At 44.4% G+C, this 13,330-nt stretch overlaps 1 pseudogene; it reads left to right on the forward strand.

Moving 5' to 3' along the window:
- Positions 1–3,500: 3,500 nt before the first annotated feature.
- Positions 3,501–7,379, forward strand: LOC102729838 (TOX high mobility group box family member 4 pseudogene; annotated as a pseudogene).
- The last annotated feature ends 5,951 nt before the right edge of the window (positions 7,380–13,330 follow it).

Raw genomic sequence — 13,330 nt, forward strand, 5'->3', positions numbered from 1 at the left:
GTAGAGATTACTTAAAGATAAAATCTGTAAAACAAATAACGAAAACAAGGAAGGTGCTCAATAAAATTTGTTCTCAGATGAGTTAACATCTATTATTGAATAAGAATTGGGATTTGATGGGTGCCCCTTTCTTTTCTTGTTGCTCTCCTGAGTGGTTAATATTTGGTGGCCTTACAGCTGTGCTTCTTACTGCGAAGATGTGTTTTGAGTGAACATCATGAGTCTATTAGAGACTCAGGGGTTTTAGGGGTGCCTGGGTGGCTCAGTCGCTAAGCATCTGCCTTCAGCTCAGGTCATGATCCCAGGGTCCTGGGATTGAGCCCCACATCAGGCTCCCTGCTCGGGGGGAAGCCTGCTTCTTCCTCTCCCACTCCCCCTGCTTCTGTTCCCTCTCTCGCTGTCTCTCTCTGTGAAATAAATAAAATCTTAAAAAAAAAAAAGACTCAAGGATTTTAATTGACTATATGGCCAAATTAAAAGCACAGGCTTGAGTTTAAAACCTGATCCTGACAGGGAAGCACAGTTTATTTAACTGCTCTGAGCCTCAGTTTCCCCTCCGTAAAAAGAGGAGAATGATATCTATGTGGCAGAATCACGGTGAAGAGTAAACAACATGACGTATATAAAATTGTCAGCCCTGTGGCTGTCACATACTAGGTGCTCAGTAAATAGGAGCTGCTTATTTTTTAACTAGATGGATTCTTTTGTACATGATTCTTTGAAGATTATTTAGAGTAGGGTTGTCCAATAAGGTAGCCACTAGTCACACGTGGCTGTCGAGCACTGGAAATGTAGCTGGTCAGAATTGGGATGTGCTGTGTTAAATACATAGCAGGTTTCGAAGACTTAGTATGAACTAAGGAACATAAAATATCCCATTAATACATGTGTATATTAAATGCATATGTAAATGATAATATTTTGCATATGTTAGGATAAATAAAATATAGTCTTAAGAAATCTCACCTATTTCTTTTTAATTTTATGACATGGCTACTATAAAATTTAAATTTGGATTTGTGGCTCACCTTATACTTCTATCGGACAGCTATTGGTCAAGAGAAATGATGAAATTAAATTGCAAGGCCTCTCTAAAGCCCAGGTGATCAATTAAATATTTCAATTTTTTTTCATCTTTTGTTATAAAGATCTAGTTGCCTAAAATTCAATGGCGCTTTGAAAGTAGGGTTAGGTACTTAATCATTAGAGATTAGGTTAAATGTCTTTGATGGGAAAGAAGTCCAGTTGTCAACATTTACTTTTTTTGCATTTCACCACCATCTGTGTAATCTGAATCCCCTATCCTCTAACATTACGAGTAAGTGTGAAGGTTCAAGAGCTGTCTCTGTCTCACTTCTGAGGGACAGAATCCGGAAGCCCAGCCATATGCTGTGCTCTTTGCCCCTCCTGGATTGCACAGTGAATTTGTTTTCTCTTTTATGAGTGGCAGCTCTGTCACTTCGGAAACTCCTCATCCTTCTTACAAACCATGCAGGGATGTTCCAGACTATAGAGGAGATTCTTTTGAACTCTAAATCAGCAGTAGACCTTGGGTTTGATATTAAAATCATTTAAACACACATACAGATGAGGAAACCCAATACAGGATATATGGCCTCTATCAAAAAATACCCAATGCACTAGCTGTCTTTGGGATTCAGGAAAGGGCTGAGGCATTTATCCATCCATTGTAGCTCCTCTTCCCTGCTACCATCTGTGGTTCCATCTTCTGGGGGAGGCAGAGGGGTTAATGAGGTTCCTGTTAAGCACTTAGGCAGGTAGAGACAGAGACAAAGGAGGGCAGAGCCAGTTTTCATTATGAGGTCACATCATTTTTATAGTCTCCATTTCCTTCCCTTCCAATCCCCAACCCTCTTTCCCAACCCTAATACTCCCCCACCATGGCTGCCTCTCTCTAAGGACACCCATGACCTCCATGGTGCTAGATCCATTAGATATTTTTAGTCATATCCGAGGGATGTCTTTGATGCCCACATCACGTAATCCAGCATTGGCCCAGGGTGCCACAACTCTGCTCACTGTCTCTCTTGCCTCATCTCCCAACCAACGCTCTTCAGTAGGCTTCCTCCCACCAGGCCCAGCACTCTTCCAAATGGCTCCTTCAGAGGTCACTCATGACATACCAAATGCTGCATTAATGGCTGTTTTTCAGTTCTCATCTTTCTTCACCTTTCACCAACGTACCTCTCCTTCCATTTTGAGACTCTCTTCCTTGGCTTTCCAATGCAATCCTTATCTGATTGGCTCCTAGGTCTTTGGACAATCCCCTCTATCTCCTTTGTAGGCTCAGTTTCTTCGGCCTGGGTATGAAGTGTCGGCCTCCTAAGACTGGGCCATGAGCCCTATTCTCTTCTTCCATACTACCTCCCTCAGCATTTAGCAACCATAACCATATCCAGAGTTTCAACAGCTGATAATTCTGATAATTTTCAAATTTATGTCCTCAGCCCAGAATGCTTTTCTGAACTCCAAACCCATATATCTCACCTCTTACTTGACATCTTAAGTTGAATGTCTCAAAGATCTTTAAAATCAACAAGGCCAAAACTAGACTCCAAGGCCTGGTTCTCTCTAAGTATTTTATTTTTCAGGGAATGATAGTACTATTCATTTCTTACATTAGCCAGCAATCAAATAATCACCTTTGAAGCCCTCTCCTTCCTTTGCCTTTACTATCTTTGTATTATACTGTCAAGTCCTGACATTCTAATGTGCTGATAATCTCTTGGATCCATTCAGTTCTTTCTTCATTTCTGCCAATCTCCAAGCCCAAGCTACCATCTTGTCTTGCTTAGACTACTGCAGTAGCCTCCTATCTTCTTTTTCTCTCACTCCGTTCCAAACCTAGCCACCAGAGGCATATAACATCTCATATAATCGGACATATAACTTCTCAGGCCTATTGAGTCCTCTCCAACCTGATTTCCTTCCAGAGTGTGGAAGCCTTGGGCACTTCGGGATATGTCCTGGGAACTCCATGATTCTTAAAAGGACTAGGATTTTGTAGGAGTTCAGAGAAGAAGTTACTGCCAGCAAGTGTATAGGGGGAATCTTCGGTGTTTGACTCTAAAGGATGTTTGAACTCCTATCACATGGGTATGAGAGAAGGTCATTGGAGGGAGTGGAACCATGAGCATAAACAGGGAGGTGACAAAATACAAGGATTGATTCATCAAACAATTAATTATTGAGCATTCCTTATGAGCTAGGCACTACTGTGGGTGCTGGGAATTGACTGGTGAGCAAAACAGACATGGTTTCTGCCTTCATGGAGCTTACAGGCAAGAGATGCCATGTGGGGAGTGTTCGGAGCAGACAGCACATGAAGAGAAGAGCTGGAAGAGTGAGCTAGGGCCAGATCATGGAAGGGTCTTGAAGAGAAGACAAGGAGTTTTAGCTTTCACTCTTTCAGCCAAGATTCATAAACTCAAATGCTTTCAGGGGATAGTCAGAAAATGTAAATTTTCTGTGATCTGGGTATGGTCTGGGAAGAGGCAAGAGAAGAGCCGGGATTGGGGCAAACTGGAAATCCCAAACGCTATCCAAAGCAGTGAGTGATTACCCAACCTCAGCTAATTATTGCTATTTAGGGATGTGGGCCCAGAACCTCTGCTATCAAAAGAAGGAAATGCAGGATTTTAGAGAGAATTTTGGTTTGTTAAACTTTGGTAAGTAATTCAATTCAGTGGTACGTAATTTATTTTGTTTTGAAAGTACCATGAAGGTCAATCAGAATATGACTGTAGGCTGGATTCAGTTTGCAAGATACTAGTTTGTGGGCCCTGCTTGATGCAAATGAAAGCTACTGAAGGCTGTGCATGTGTAAAATGGGTTGAAGATGGGAATTTTTGGACAGAGAGCCCGTGAGAAGTGGCCTAGGAGACAAAGAATGGGAGTCTGGATTAGAATCTGGGCAACAAGAAAGAAGATGGTTTATCCCAAATAGGATTCTTTCACAGTAATTAAACCCCATACAATGTGCCAGGCTGGAAAAAACACACCAGCCTCTCTTCCAGCTGGGTGTGGCCATGTGAATAATTCTGGACAATGAAATGACAGCAGGCTGTTGGATAGGGCTTCAGGAATAGTTTTTTAAAATGAGTATGCCTTTTTGTCCTTTCTTCCTTCCACCTTTTTTTTTTTTAAGATGTTTATTTATTTATTTGAGAGAGAGAGAGAGAGCGCACGAGTAGGCGGAGGGGCAAAGTGAGAGGGAGATGCAGACTCCTGCTTAGCGCAGGGCTGGATGTGGGGGTGGGGTAAGGGTTGAGTGCTGAATGCAGGGCTCGATCTCAGGACCCTGAGATCATGGCCCAAGCCAAAGTCAGATGCTTAACTGACTGAGCCACCCAGCGTTCCTTCCTTCTACCTTTTATCTTTCTGGGACATGGACATGACGTTGGCCGAAACCCCAGCATCTATCTGAAGCCAGAGTCAATGATGATGGAGAAGAAAGATGCAAGGAGTAGGGTCTCTAATATCCACAGAGCCACCATCTCAGCCTGGGCTTGTCTACCTCAGGATTTCCACTTGAGAGAAGAAGAAGTTTTCTATGTCTAACCTGCTTTATATTGTAGTCAAACCTAATTCCAAGTGAGAGAGGAACTAACTGAACTAGAGAGCAGGAGGGTGGCAGGAGCCTAGGTTTGGGTATTAAGATAGTGGAAAGACAGGAGTGGCAGAAAGCTAGACACACCTTCGAAAGAGCAGGTGTGTAGGTGTAAAGGACCTATCGAGTGCTCACAGTGTTTCAGAATGGTGAGAAATAAGTTTCTGTTCTTTAAACCACTCTAACAACCACTCTATAAAGATTCTGTTCTATGACTGTTTTAAAGTTGGGAAAGCTACGGCACAGAGAGACTAAGTCGCTTATCAAGGTCTCCCAGCTAGTAAGTGGTAGAACCGTGGGCTATCCAAACGGCCTGCCCCAGAGCCCATTCCGGTGACCTCCATGTTGGGCCATCTTCAGCCGGCATGTGTTCTGTTCCTGCCATTGCTGCCTTGGCAGCTCTGCCCACTCTCCCGCCCTCTATGTATTGCCCTCCAGCCACGCTGCTTCCTCTTGTTCTTGAAAATGCCAAATCCCTTCTTGCCTCAACTTGAGGCCTCTGTCCTAGCTGAACTCTCTGCCTGGAAGGCTCCTCCCTCTGGCTGTTGCATGACTAGCTCCCTCTCCTAATTCTGCTCTCAGTTCAAATATCCCCTCTTCAAGGAGGCCTCTGTATCAGTCGTTGGGTTGCAACGCATGTTCCCTGTGCAGGATTATGCCTATGTCCACATTCTCAGACATGTATGGCTATGTGCCTACATTTAAGCTAAATGGAATGTTCTATTGCAAGGAAAAAAAAAACAAACCAAACCTGGAACTTGAGTTCTAGTCACCCATGCCAAGGAACTCTCCAACTAATGGAGAGACACACAAGAAAATCCATGTATAGAGTGTATTATGCAAATAGTTGGGAGTGAAAATATGAGAGTCTTTTTTTTTTTTTTTGCTGGGACATATGACCACCAAAAACAATGACCCCATTTCCCAATCTCTTTTGCAGCAAATTTAGCCATGTGACAAAGTTATGTGAGACCTAACTGGAAGTTCCCAAGCCCAATATGGGGTCCAGACATTGGACATGCCTGTGGGCATGACCCATGGCTTGATGGAGCAGGGCGGGGGGCTCCTGAGTGGGGGCTTGACCATGGACTTGGACCATTCTATAGGAACTCAGTATAGTGCCAACCCACCTGTTACAATTGATGTACCAATGACAGACATGCCATCTGGCTCGATGGGGCATAGCCAGTTGACCACCACTGATCAGTCAGAACTGAGTTCTCAACTTGGTTTGAGCTTAGGGGGTGGCGCCATCCTGCCAGCTGCCCAGTCGCCTGAGGATCGTCTTTCAACCACCCCTTCACCTACTAGTTCACTTCATGAGGATGGTGTTGAGGATTTCCGGAGGCAACTTCCCAGCCAGAAGACAGCTGTGGTGGAAGCAGGAAAAAAGCAGAAGGCCCCAAAGAAGAGAAAAAAGAAAGGTCCTAATGAACCTCAGAAGCCAGTTTCAGCATCTGCTTTATTCTTTCGTGATACACAGGCTGCCATTAAGGGACAGAATCCCAATGCCACTTTTGGGGAAGTTTCAAAAATTGTGGCCTCCATGTGGGATAGTCTTGGAGAGGAGCAAAACCAGGTGTATAAGAGGAAAACTGAAGCTGCCAAGAAAGAGTATCTGAAGGCTCTGGCTGCATATAAAGACACTCAAGAGTGTCAGGCCACCGTGGAAACAGTAGAACTGGATCCAGCGCCACCGTCCCAGACTCCTTCTCCACCTCCTATGGCTACTGTTGACCCAGCATCTCCAGCCCCAGCCCCAGCCTCAACAGAGCCCCCTGCCCTGTCCCCTTCCATTGTTGTTAACTCCACTCTTTCCTCCTATGTGGCAAACCAGGCGTCTTCTGGGGCTGGCGGTCAGCCCAATATCACCAAGTTGATTATTACCAAACACATGTTGCCCTCTTCTATTACTAGGTCTCAGGGAGGGATGGTTACCGTTATCCCAGCCACAGTGGTGACCTCCCGGGGGGTCCAACGAGGCCAAACCAGCACAGCCACTATCCCGCCCAGTCAACGAGCCCAAATTGTCACTCGCTCAGTGTTGCAAGCAGCGGCAGCAGCTGCTGCTTCTACGCACCTGCCTCCACCCCGACTATAACCCCCTCCACTGTAACCGATGCCTCAGCCCCCCACTCAGCAGCAAGTGACCATTCTGCAGCAGCCTCCCCCACTGCAGGCCATGCAGCAGCCTCCACCTCAGAAAGTTCGGATCAGTTTACAGCAACAGCCACCTCCTCTGCAGATCAAGATTGTGCCTCCACCCACTCTGAAAATGCAGACGCCCTTAGTCCCACCAGCTGTGGAAAGCAGTCCTGAGCGGCCTGTGAACAACAGCCCCGAGGCCCACACGGTGGAGGAAACCTCTCCTGAGACAATCTGTGAGATGATCACAGATGTAGTTCCTGAGGTTGAGTCTCCTTCTCAAATGGATGTTGAATTGGTGAGTGGGTCTCCCGTGACACTCTCACCCCAGCCTCAATGTGTGAGATCCGGTTGTGAGAACCCTCCTGTTGTGAGTAAGGACTGGGACAATGAGTACTGCAGCAATGAATGTGTGGTGAAGCACTGCAGGGATGTCTTCTTGGCCTGGGTGGCCTCTAGAAATTCAAACACTGTGGTGTTTGTGAAGTAGTCCTTCCTGTTCTCCAAGCCAGTCAAGACTTATCTGCTGGGAACATGTCTAAGAGCCTCTTTTTAAAAAACAAGTTGGGCTTCTGGTAGTGCCTGATCTCAACCCATGATGGTCCTTCATGCTTCTCCCCTTTTCTGTCTCTTCATCAGGGGCCATACTATGGAGCAAGGCCATTGAATTGGCTGTAACCTGGAATTGCTTTTTACTTTCAAGTACAAGCAGAGATACCAGTGATAATAGCAGAGAAGGGTAAAGGGAATATGAACAAGCAGAACATAGGGCTGGTGATGGTGGGGGGTTGTTTGAGGAAACTCGGTATAATTGTCATAGGACATGCCTAAACAATTATTAAAACGATGGGAGAATACTCAGCTTTGAGCCTAGGCTAAAACACTGTGTGCATCCATTTTAAAGGGGATAAAAAGTTGCATTAAAGGTTATCTCTTAAACAGGAACAATTGCTTTGAGAACAGAAGTTTTCAACAGAACAGGCACCCTGGGCTGTAGGGAAAATACTATCACCTGGGAGTTTCTTATTTATTTCTCTTTACAAATAATGTTATTTCTGTAATCCTTGATCCTCCCTCTTGCACTTACCACAGTTTATGAGTGTAAAGGGCAGAAGTCTATATCCTTAATATAAGAGGTTTTACCAAAGTCAAAAAAAAAAAAAAATACCACACCTGCCATATGGAAAGGGAAAAAAAAATCAGCTTTTTATAATTTATACCACTGGTATTTTTAGTTTTCTGTCACTTGCAACCAAATATAATCCTGATCCAGGGAGTACTGTATACTAAAGGAGGCTGGAATGATAGAGCCAAAACAGTGAAGTCATTATAAGGAATATGAAGAAATTTGAACTTCTTCCTGAAGCAATGAAAACTGAGTATTTTTAATAGTAGATGAACAGGACTGGATTCACAATTTTTGAAAAATCACTCTTGGGAGTGGAAACATCCTCGGGAAGCATGGACTAGAGGTGAGAAGGCAGGAGTCAGGGATGGCAAGTAGGAGGCTGTTGTAAATTACGCAATGAAATGGTGAATTTCTGAACCACAGTAACAGATGTAGCACTAGAGAAGATAGATTGCAAGCAAATAGAAGGGGTAGAAGGACCTCCAGAATTCAATGTATCCATGAGCTGGCTGTAGGAGAAGGAAGCACCTTCCTCACTTCCAGGTTTCTTACTTGGGCAGCAGCATCACTTAGGAGGGGAAGACAACAGAAGGAGTTGTTTACTGGGTTGCAAAAGGGACACCAACCCCAAGGGAATGGAAACTAGGCAGTTGCAGATTCTGGAAACAGAGTGTTAACCCAGTTTTAAGATTGCCAGCTCGTATGTCAGGTTTTTTGGCAGTCAAAAACCTGAACCAAACATTTGATTCAAATTTTGGATTTAGACCACGCCCAAGCTGCTTGACCATGGGCCCATTTATTTAACTTCCAGGACCTTCAGTTCCCTCATTTATGAAACGGACCTGATCACAAAGACCTTACTGGATTTTGTGAAGAACAAGTGAGATCCCCAGTAGAGTCCCCAGTCAATATGCGGTAGCTGTTATTATTTACTGCCTGTTAAATGTTCAGGTCATTCATGTGGGAGTGCAATCGTGTTCCTCCCACATTCAAATGTTGAAGCCGATGTGATGGTATTTGGAGGTGGGGCTTTCGGAGGTACGTTGGTTCCGATGAAGTTATGAGGGTGGAGCCCCATGATGGGATTAATGCTCTTATAAGAAGAGGAGGAGACTTGAGCAAGCTCTCTTTCTCTCCATCCTACGGCAATACAATGAGAACATGGCCATCTGCAAACCAGGAAGAGGGCTCTCACCAGGAACCTAGTTGGCTGGCACCTTGAACTTGGACTTCACAGCCTCTAGAACTGTGAAAATTTTCTGTTGTTTAAACCACACTTAAAGTGTTGTTTAAGTTTATGGTATTTTGTTACAGCAGCCCGAGCAGACTACAATACCCTACTTAGTCTCTTAAAGGTTGTTAGTACATAGCACAGAGTGTGGGAACTTCAGTTTCAACAAAGTCTCAATACACAGTACATTCAGTAAAAACAAAGGGAATAAAAGAGCCCAGTGTGTCCATGCTAGTCCAAGAAGAACCTATTTAAGTGTATCTTCTCTTTGATTCTCTTCCTGCCCTGAGATCTCTCTCCACTTCTCCCACTGGCTATATACTCCCCCTAGAAGTTTTGGGAAAACATTTAAAAAATTAAATGTCCCTGATAGATTTTGGTAAATTTCTTAATGCCTTAATGTGGTATAAAAAATAATTCCTTCTCTTTTGTAAACCTTTTTCTTTTTGAAAGAATCTCACTTGACATTATTGAACCAAAAAATGAAAAAATAAAAAGCAGCATGACATATATAATATTAACCAGCTATAAATCTGGAAGAAATTCAAAAACTGGACAGAAGTCTTTTTTTAAAGCATATTTAATCATGTTTTAAAGCAAAATGAAAGACCACAAATCTATTCAGACATTCCAAACAGTAAAGAAATAATTTTTATCAAAATCTTATAATCTTACTTATGCCAAAGAAATTGTCCATAAGCAGTGCAGACAGCCCTGTCTGAGACATGAATCTGAAAACACTGTGTATTTTTAAAATTATACTTTGGAAGCACTGAATGTACTCAATGAAATTCCAGAATTAATCCACTCCAGTTTTGCAATAGGCACTGACTCATCCAAAACTCCTCCCCTCTTTCCTTTTGGCAAAGTCTGTCCTTCCCCCCACCCACCCAACACACACACACACACACACACACACATTTACAGTAAGAACCAATGACCATAGTACATCAAAATATTTACAGTTAATCCAATAGACTTTCTGTTTCCTGCCTCTGTTTTTCCATCCCAGATGGATGGAAAAAATCTAATTTACCACCTGGAATATCTCCCAGATGAACTGAGCAGCAGAGAATCTCGCAATCTAAGGTGGTAGGTTGGCTCTTTGTGCCCATAAATCCAGGCTGCTCAGCAGTCTCTCACAGAAGGCTAAGAGAACTGTGTGTTACTGATCCCCGCAAATGCCCAAATTGCAGTGGGCTGACATTTATTGTGCAGTCATCATAGAACAAATGATCTGCCTAGAAAGAGACACAGTCTTCCAGTGAAATGACAGTTCATTTTACTTCCAGTGCTAAAGAGGTAGGGAGAGTTCCTGAAACAAATTGGCTTCAAAATCCATGGTTTTAGCTCCTAATAGTTTTCTTTTTAAAAAGTTTAACTACTGGGGCGCCTGGGTGGCTCAGTCGGTTAAGCGTCTGCCTTCGGCTCAGGTCATGGTCCCAGGGTCCTGGGATCGAGCCCCGCATCGGGCTCCCTGCTCCGCGGGAAGCCTGCTTCTCCCTCTCCCACTCCCCCTGCTTGTGTTCCCTCTCTCGCTGTGTCTCTCTCTGTCAAATAAATAAATAAAATCTTTAAAAAAAAAAAAAAGTTTAACCACTTTTGAGATACAATTTATCTACGTAAAATTCATCCCTTTAAAGTGTACAATGCAGTAGATGTTAGTATATTCACAAATTTCCACAGCCATCACTATTGTCTACTTCCAGAACATTTTTATTACCCCAAAAGAAACCCCATACCCACCAACAGTTAATCCCTATTCCTCCAACCCCTCAGCCATAGGCAATCACTACTTTATTTTCTGTCTCTGTAGATTTACCTATTCTTGACATTGCATGTACACGGCATCGTGCAACATGTGGCCTTTTGTGTCTGGTTTCTTTCACTTAGTACTCTTCAGATTCTGGATGAGAGTTTTTGAGAATAATTTGAATTTCTCTTTTAATACTCAGTGTGTTTCTATGTTGAAGTGCTTTACGTTCAAGGGGGGTTTTAGAGAAGCCAAGTAACTTGTCCTAGGTCAGACAGCTAATAATCGATACAGCAGGGTTTCAATCCAGAGCCATTTGATTCCAAAGCCAATGATCTTAACCTCTAGGCTTCACTGCCAGAATCCTTATGGATGAGTTCTGATTTTGCTGCCCCGTCCAGTCTCTTAAACAGGAAAAAGCACATTGCGAAGACGTTTTAACAGTAAGGCACTTCCCTAAAGGCTGGACTTGGATGAGATGGGTCCGTGAAATGCAGGATAGCTCATCAGAGAGCTGAGTAGCAGTGAGTGGTGGCTGGACATGTAGGGCCCCAGGAATCCCAGGGTCTTCGAGGAGAGTGACCCCAGAACTTCCAACATACCAGATGGGCAAATAGGTTGGGGTGTCTGATTGAAGCTTGGAATGCCACTAACGTCCCTTTTGGGGTCTCTAATTGGTGGACTAATAAATCAGAATATTCACCAATGGAAACTGGTCTTCCTGATGAATCTGGGAGAAATATAAAAGAAGAGTCATCTTGCCCATCACTGTGTCTCCATAGCAAGGTTCAACCCTAAGAATCTGGGGATGAGATTCACTTATTTCTGAAGACTCTCCAAAGAGTGCCAAAACATCTAAACCGAAATCTGTCGAAGGCTGTTGATTTTCCTGTTTTTCCTAGAAGAAATGACATAAATTATGGCTGAAATCCACAGTTCAATCTTCAACCTCATTTCAACTATTTATTTCACCTACCCTGACATGTCAAGAAGCCAAATGGTCAGGAGCTACCAGCCTCATTTCTCCTGGTTTCCAGAGGCCTTGCTATCCACAAACTGTGATCCAGTTTAGTAAAGGCTGGGTGGGTTAAGAAGCAAAATAAAGGGTCTGAGAAATTCTTCCCTGAAATACCAGACCCTGGATACATTCTGGATGCAGGTGCAGAGGAAATGGTCTTTGGATGATGATGAATGATTAGGCACATGGTTAAAATGAAGCCAGCCAAGCTCAAATGCTCAGATCTTCATCCTGGTTCAATTTTAGGCTTGAGTTGAATTCTTTCAAGGTAAGAAGAGAGCATCATTCTCCCCTCATTGCAAAGGGATGGGCTGTCCATCTGCCTGGCTTTTGCTCTGTCTCTGCTGTTTCTGTCATCAGGAGCCTTTGCCTCAGACGGAGCTGAGTTCTCTCTTACGTTACACCTGAGAGAGTTTCTCTAGCTCTGTATTCAGACAAAAGCATGTCTGAAACCCTGTGCTGCTAGTTCCCAGGGGCAAGGCAAATGAACCTCCCCAAGCCTTGTTAAATGGGATTATTAATGCCAACCTCTCAGGCCTGTTAGAAGGATTCGATGAGATAAAATACATAAAGCACTCAGAAGAGTGTTTGACACGTAGCGAGTCCCAGTAAACAGTGACTATTGTTTTCATAAACGTCTCTCAGATATTTGGAAGTACATCCCAGTGAGATATTACATGATCTTATTTCAGGCTGCTGAGCATGCACGTCGCTTAGAGAGGCTAGAAGGCAATAATACTGTGAACTAGCTCTCCTAGGTGCTTTCTCTCATAAGCACTGTGTCTGAAAGGGAAAAGCTTTCAGGAGGCTTAGAAATTGCCATGTTTTTGTCTTTGGCTCATCAGATCTCCTCTTGGCGGAGAAATGGATTAGAGGTTGGGCCCAGGGAAGAAGTCCAAAGAATGGCAGATGCAGAGGCAAGAGGGGAAGGCCTCATGTCAGAGAGGGGGTAGGGCGAGGGTGGATCTAGGTCAGGGGGTAAGATGGGGGCGGGGGACAGCCTTGGCCACTGCTAGCCACACCCCTCCTGGGAGCCAGTTAGGAACAGGCTCCCCTTCTCCCAAACAACGCAGCCCTCACCAGGACCTGTGGCTTGGGCGGTGGAGCACAAACTGCATTTCAATCCCCCATCCTCCCCACTCGTGGCCTCCAGTGCACCCCCCAGCAGGACCCAGACTTCACAGCCACAAGCACAGCCCTGGGCTGGGGGTGGGTGTCCGTCTGGGTATGGACCAAGAGTCCGGAGCCAGGAAGGGAAGAGCAGGTAGGCTGGCATCTGCGGACGGCCCGGAGAGGACGAAGGCAGGATCTCAGCAGAGCATTTCTCTACTTCGCCCTCTTTGGGAGCTGGCCCAGCAGGTTGGGGTCCTCAGAAACTGAAGCGGAAATGAAGGTCGGGATGCGAGGTGTTAGGAATCAGCACC

Source organism: Leptonychotes weddellii, chromosome 2, assembly GCF_054177405.1.
Source record: "Leptonychotes weddellii isolate Sample4059 chromosome 2, ASM5417740v2, whole genome shotgun sequence".
Lineage (NCBI taxonomy): Eukaryota > Metazoa > Chordata > Mammalia > Carnivora > Phocidae > Leptonychotes > Leptonychotes weddellii.